The sequence below is a fragment of the Grammomys surdaster genome, unplaced genomic scaffold (genome assembly GCF_004785775.1).
Source record: "Grammomys surdaster isolate TR1022 unplaced genomic scaffold, NIH_TR_1.0 203, whole genome shotgun sequence".
NCBI lineage: Eukaryota > Metazoa > Chordata > Mammalia > Rodentia > Muridae > Grammomys > Grammomys surdaster.
In genome coordinates, this window is record NW_021604648.1 from 7,679,944 (window position 1) to 7,687,179 (window position 7,236).

A 7,236-nucleotide genomic window follows, 5' to 3' on the forward strand; every position below is an offset into this window, starting at 1 on the left:
ATTTATATATAATATATATAAAACGAAAACAAACATATACACCTTAAGATAATATAAAACTTGAAATAACATCAGGCATTATGGAATGGGAAACAATTCTGACCCCCCCACCCCTGACCTCCTACACCCAAAACAGAGAAAAACAACAGGTTGGGGGGTGACACGCAGAACTCTGGATGATTAACATTACACAGACCCTACATCACAGAACAGCACACAGAATGAGTTATACATTAGTAAGATCGTCCTGACAGCAGTGCAAGTCCTAGATCAAAAATGAGTTAAAAGTTTGCAATGTAAATAACCCACCTGTGAGGAGACGAAGGGGAGCGGAGGAAAGGCTGCATGCACGGCTCTGTTACAGACATAATAATCAGCAGCAATAAAAACAGTATCCCACAGTCCCCAGACCTTGTTTTCACTGCTTAAGATTGAGAGGAACAAACTCACTGGTAACTATAGCATCTCCCATATTGGAGTGACAAGCATGTTTAATCTGATGCTATATGTTAATAAAAATACTGAGGATACATGAATCAAACAAAATAACACAACATACTAACTTATGAACCTTAAAATTGGACCAAAAATAAGTTTAAAGCCAAGTAGATGTGATAATTATCACACATGACATAATCCACAGAAAAAAGGGCTAAGAACAGACTATTCATATTGGACTCTTGCTTGATGTTGTCCTAGGAAAAACAGTGATAATCCTACAAATGTGTCATAAACAACTAAAAAGTCCCCTTCTAGTTTCAAATGAATCTTCCTTGGCTAATTTTTCTCCTCTCTCAAACAAACCTTTATATACAGGACCAATTTAAATCCCTCCTCCCCTTCAAACATACAAGCATCCAGGAACATTGTACAATGCAAAGTGCCTTAAGAAAGGATTCTGTAGTGCCAGTGGTCTAACTGAGCTGAGGAAGCTGGGATGCTGTTAACACTGATGGGGCCAGTCAAGCAATGGTGGTTTGCTTCTCCTCTGGTGTTTCCTCCAGCAACTACATGATCAGTTCATGGAGGGGTTTCCAGATCTTTGCATAGCCCCCTCCCGTGAGATGAAGAAAATCAAACATGTCGTGGCAGGAAATGGCACCGTCCGAGTGCACGAAGATTCTATATCCAGGAGCTGCACATTGGCAAGCCTCGGCAGGGAAACCTTGAGAAGCTGGTTCACCTTGGCATTCTTTTGTCTTAAAGGGTTGGACTTCTCACCTCGAGGTAACAGACCCAGTACAATGATCTTGGCCTGTGGCTGCCGCGTGTTTATAAGTTGTACAATAGCTTCAATCCCACCTGCTACTTCTTCTGCTGTATTTTCATGGTTGTTTGTTCCTACCCAGACAACAATGACAGTATGACTTTTCCGACCAAATCCAGCAACCAGAACTTCAGCATTTTCCTCAATGAAGATCAAGCAGCCATCACTGGGCACGCAAGCTGTGATCTTCTACCATTCTTCATGAGCTGCGCCCTGACACACTTCCTTAGGCTTAATGTTCTCCAGCTCTCCGTTCTTTAGTCTCCATAAAACGTGTCGTGTCGTGTCTCCCCCAATTCCAAAATTAAGAGCATGAAGTAGGGAAAACAGCTCCCGCCATATCTCGTACTGCTGCATTAACTGTACCATGGAGTCTCCCATAAACAGCACATCCGGCTCTTTGTCTTTACAATCCAGAACAAACCTATTATGCTGAGACATCCACCTGTCGTCTCTTTGAATATCTTCTGCTACATGTGGAATAGCTGCTGGGTTCGAGTCTCCTTGGCTCATTCTATACAGAGGCAGAGGGTCCGTGCGGGCCCTCAGCGGCTGCGGCGGCGTAGGTGGGTTGTGCTTCAGTCGCTCGCTTGATCCCGACAGCCTCTTTCCGCTTTCTGGCGCGCGTCCCCACCTCGGGCCCCAGCACCAACCAGCAGCGCCTCCCTCTCTCATTCACCTTAATGCTTAGTTGCCATATTATGTTCTTGACTCTCCTCAGTCTCATTGCTTTTGATAGTTTGTTTGTGTTTGCAAAAAACCACAAATCAACTGTTCTGCTTCTCTATGGAATCTCCACTTAAAATATTAAGCATAATTATGTCTCAGTTATGCCTTTTGCCTGATACAGTAAATAGCACCACTATTACATGCATATATCTCTTATATTAACAGTATTACATATTTTGATAATAATCTCTTTTATATAGGAGTTTCCTATAACAAGATTTTGTGATATTTTAACTGTTTATGAGAAGTTAATCTAACGCTAAGAAATTCAAGATAAATTCAATTCAACATATAGAACATATATAAAACTCTATTCTCATCTCTAAGATCTACTGCATCAACAGGTTTCTAATAAAGATTTTATGATAAATGAATAAAGATTAAGTGAATCATCAGTCATTTGTATGTCTGTCTGTCGGTTTCTCTCTCTCTCTCTCTCTCTCTCTCTCTCTCTCTCTCTTTGCGTATATATGAAGATATATATGTATGTGTGTATGTATGTATGTATGTATGTATGTATGTATGTGTTTATGGATGAATATATTTGGTGGCAAAACAATATTATTACCTCTAAAATTTTTTCCAGAGAAATATAAATCTATTAGAGTTTGGACACAGCTAATTCTATTGAGATACCTTATCTTGTCTCTACAGCTGCATATTCCTGATAAAGAAAACAATGTGCATTTGAGCCATGTTTGACCTTTATAGGCTTATGCAACCAAGTAAATACCATTATTACCTAAATGTCCCATAATGTTAAGAGCAAAATATGAAGGGGCTTACAATGTTCCAACCTGCTTTTATGGGGCAATTTTGTCAACTTGTAACTTCACTGTCTATAATTTTAGTTAAATGAAGAAATTATTACCATAAAAATGTTCTTGGTCTTTTAAAATGCAATGAGAAAAGGATAACTAAATAGCATTTATTCATTTGAATTTATTTTAACAACCACTATGTAGACAATGTCTGCAGAAATGCAAAACTTCTGATTCAATGCTTAAGATTACTTCTGGGGCAGATTGACCTCTAATTCAATATTCACAATATCACAAAATGAGATCAAATCTTCAAGGAAGCCTTGTTTGCATTTAATCAAAAAGAAAACAATTCACAAGCACTCCAAATCCTAAGTGATTAAATTCATAACAAATAGGACTTTAAAAGTTGCCTACAGGGTTTCAGTGATGGAAATCAACAAAGAACAGTTTTCTGGGAACCTATAAATCTTTTATATAAATCATAAGACATAAGTAGCCACCTACTGCCTTTCTTGTGGACAAAGATCAAACAAAAAAGCTTGTTCTTACTTTGTAATAGTATCTTTCTTTGTCAAAAGAAGCCAGTTGGAGTTGAAAAATATTTTCATAACCATTTAATATTTAATTTTCACAGATATAAAACTAATGTACTATGTGTGATATTTTGGGATAGATTTATATAATACACAAATATGCATGTAAAAACAATTAGTTTAACAAAAGAGGCCACAAATTCGAAAGAGAAGGATTATACAAGAGGATTTGAAGAGAGGAAAAGAAAGGGAAAAATACTGGAATTATATAATAATCTCAAAACTGTTTTAAAAAGAGAAGTAAAGCTTAGAGAGCTGAACTGACATTTATAATACTGCTATGAATAAAGACATAAACTGGACTGACATCCATTTTCTTGTTTGTTTAGTTCCAAAATGTGATTCCTTACCCATCATTCCAGAATATAGGAAAGGTGGCCTTCTAAAGAAAGGAGAAACAAAGTAAAGAGCTTTGCAGTCTATCCATATAATCAAATGGTATAATTTGTATAATTTCTACTTTCTGTACTTTCTACATCTCCCATTTGATAATAAAGCAATGGCTTCTTTTCCATACTGATTTCTTATAAAACAGACAAGTGCATACTATTCCATACTGGTCTCACATATTTTATCCTGTGCATTACTTCTAAAACCCTACAAATAGGTTGATTTTATTTTTCATACTTCTCATATAAAAAATAATATTTAAGAAATATGGATAATTTTCCAAAAGTTACACAACTAATGAGTAAGCAACATTAGAATTCTAGACTTCTGAATCCTCATTCAGCAACCTGACATCTTCTATGCTGCCCAGGAAGGAGAGCTAAATGACACCTGCCATACATAGAGAATGTCAAAGAATCAAGACACTCAAATCTCATCTCTTCTACTGGCTGGGCAGGTAAACTTAAGTAGCTGGATGGTTATTGGCCATTTATAAAATTAACATAATTTTCCTATTCTATGAGATTACTAGGAGTGGCTAAATTAATGACTGTTATATGCCAGATAAATTTTACTACATTTGAAATGTGACTATCTTGTGCTTTTTATTCTTTATAATTCTATCAATGGTGCCATAGCAATGATCTCCTTGCAGGGATGAAGGATTCTGATTCTAAAGGAGAAAAATGATTCACTTGTTCCTTGAGCAAATCACTGACATAGCTCACAGAAAAAAAATGCAAGAACCCCACTTTAGTGAAATTTCCCAATACTACACAGATGGAAAGGACCTGGGAATTTATCCAAATAATATAAAAGTGGTATTCATTATAGCTTTAGTTAAATTCTGTTGGGATGTCTTAGTCTCCCCATTTATCTGTCTTTGAAGCTTGGCTATAAGGTCAAAAACTTAATCTAGTCATAAAAAATAAAAAGATTGTGGTATCTTCTTATCAGAAAGCAGTAATGCTCTGTGCTCATCACTGAGAAATAATCTTTACTCTGCATACACATCTCATGACTTTAGCAAGCAACCTTGCTTGTACTGCCATCGAATTGATTCTGATCTTTTTTAGCCAGATTTATCCTAAAATCTTATTTTTGTCCTGATTCATATCTATAATTTTTAAATCAATACAGAAAATATTTACATCATTTTATCCTTTTTGAACCTTCATAAAATGATATTTCTTATATGTATAAGCCCCTGTCTACATCAAATAGTCAAGATTATTTGGGAATTAGCCAGACCATCATATATTCTGTTTCAATCTAACCTCGAAGTATCTTGTCCTGAAACATTAACACCATGTATCATGTTGGCCTGGGGAGTAAAGCTTTGAGAGTATGATCTCTGAGTTTCTGCAGATGCTGTGCAAACGTGATATATGTACCTGTAGATAAGAGTGCCAAGGAACCAGCTCGTACTAAACTCTAGGCTTCTACTTTCTCTTGCAAGATTATTTAAGTAATACATGTCTCTTATGAACCTTAAAATTTATAAAGGGGATCTGTCTCATAGACTACAATTGACAGACATGTAATGTGGTTGATTGCACAGTGTTTGATAACCAACAATATAACAGAATCACAATAACAGAAAAAAGAAATAGTTAAATAAATCAGAGCACATTTCTATAATGAAAGGAATGTAACTACTACAAAAGCTATTTCTAACAGAAAAAAATAAAATTGAAAGGCAAAATCATAATATGATATCATTTTACTGAATAACTGCTCCAGTGTTAGAAATAATACTTCATCTCTTCTTTCCAAGCCTTTAGACATGTAAGCAAACACTTAGCAACTGATCCAACTCTTCATGATGCTACAAAGAAAGTAGTTTTTCTAGGAAATTAACAGATCAATGTATAGAACAACATTCTTTTAAAAGTTTGTTTTAACTTGTTTTCAGATACATGAATTTTGTGGTGAAACGAGCTTTCCTCCATTCAGGGGACCCTCTCAGTTCCCCTTCCAGTCAATTCCTGTTTATTAATGTCTACCACTGATACCTAGAAACACTCTCTACCTAGGAACCCAGTGACCACACCCAGTTATATGATCTTTACTCTCGTTCCTGTCCTCAAACACACTTTTTCTGGTCTCATCTCGAGCCCTGTAGCAGACTGCTTACAGAAGCCTGTCTTCTTACCTAACTCCTGAGGCCAAACATGGCAGAGACTTAAGTAGATGAATCAAACTGTCCTTCCTGGTCAAAGTTACATTCTTTCAGTTCTCACCCTCAGTCCAGTACAACCTAATTACAGGTGTCACTCACCGTAATTCAATTTCATTCACTGAAAACTCTAACTCTTGGTAAAGCCCCAAGGTCCCCTTAGCCCTTTCATCTCTCTCCAGATAATTCTTTTATTCCTACAACAGACTTACAGGATACCCTCTTCCCACCAGAGCTCCAACTCTCTGTGGATCCCCTTAACTCTTTCCTAAAACACCTCTGAGCCATTTCTATTCCTTCTATTCCTCTTCTGACATCCACTTCTATTCCTTCCTGACATCCACTCACCTGTACCCACAGTCCCTACAAAACAACCCACATCTTTCATATACTCCTAAGATCCAGAAAGACCAACAAAGGAACAGAACATGCCCAAAAAATTCAAGACCACAATTAACACCTAGAATCATAGTCATCCCAGCCCTAGATGACTAGACACCAACACGTAAACACAGTAGCAGCCAAGATAATATACCTCCACCAGATCCTACTACAGTAGGCTCTAATACATACAATGTAGCTGACACACTGAACAAGAACTTTAAAACAGCTATGATAAATATGTTCAATGACCTAAAAGAGAATATGAATAAATCCCAAATACAAGTTTTGGTAGGAGGCAGTGAATATGATATTTTTAAAAAATGCTAACAACCTTGCCATGAAGAAAGTGCTGTTTTTCTGGATTAGATCCACCATAACAGTGTAACTACTATAGTATAGTATAGTATAGTATAGTATAGTATAGTATAGTATAGTATAGTATAGTTGCAAATGCCACTTTCCACTGGAAAAAAAAAACTAGTTAAAGAGCACATGGGAACTAGTTGCTTGTCTCCATGATGATCTATCTGCATATTTCCATAGTAACTACAACATGCATTTTCCACCAAATGTTGTACAAAAGTTACAATTCCTCTACACTTTTGGCAAGACAAGTTTAATTGTTGTGGTAGTTTTTATAATACCCACTCTTATGGTGACACTGAAATTTTCAGAGGTGTTTTCTCGTGAACTATAAATTGAACATTTTATTTATTTGTTAACTATGTTTGCACTTTAAGAATTATTATGCATACCTTTAATCCCAGCACTATGGAGTCAGAGGCAAGCATATCTCTGTGAGTTAAAGGCCAGCCTGGCTTACAAAGAAAGGTTCAGGACATCCAAGGCTGCACAAAATAACTTTGTCTCGTAAAACAATCAGACTAAGAAGGAATATATAGTTAAGCTATATTTCTCCCTTGGTTTCAG

The 7,236-nt window shown here is 36.4% G+C and overlaps 1 pseudogene; it reads right to left on the reverse strand.

Annotated features, from left to right (window-relative positions):
- Nucleotides 1–759: 759 nt before the first annotated feature.
- Nucleotides 760–1,791, reverse strand: LOC114623981 (annotated as a pseudogene).
- Nucleotides 1,792–7,236: the final 5,445 nt, after the last annotated feature.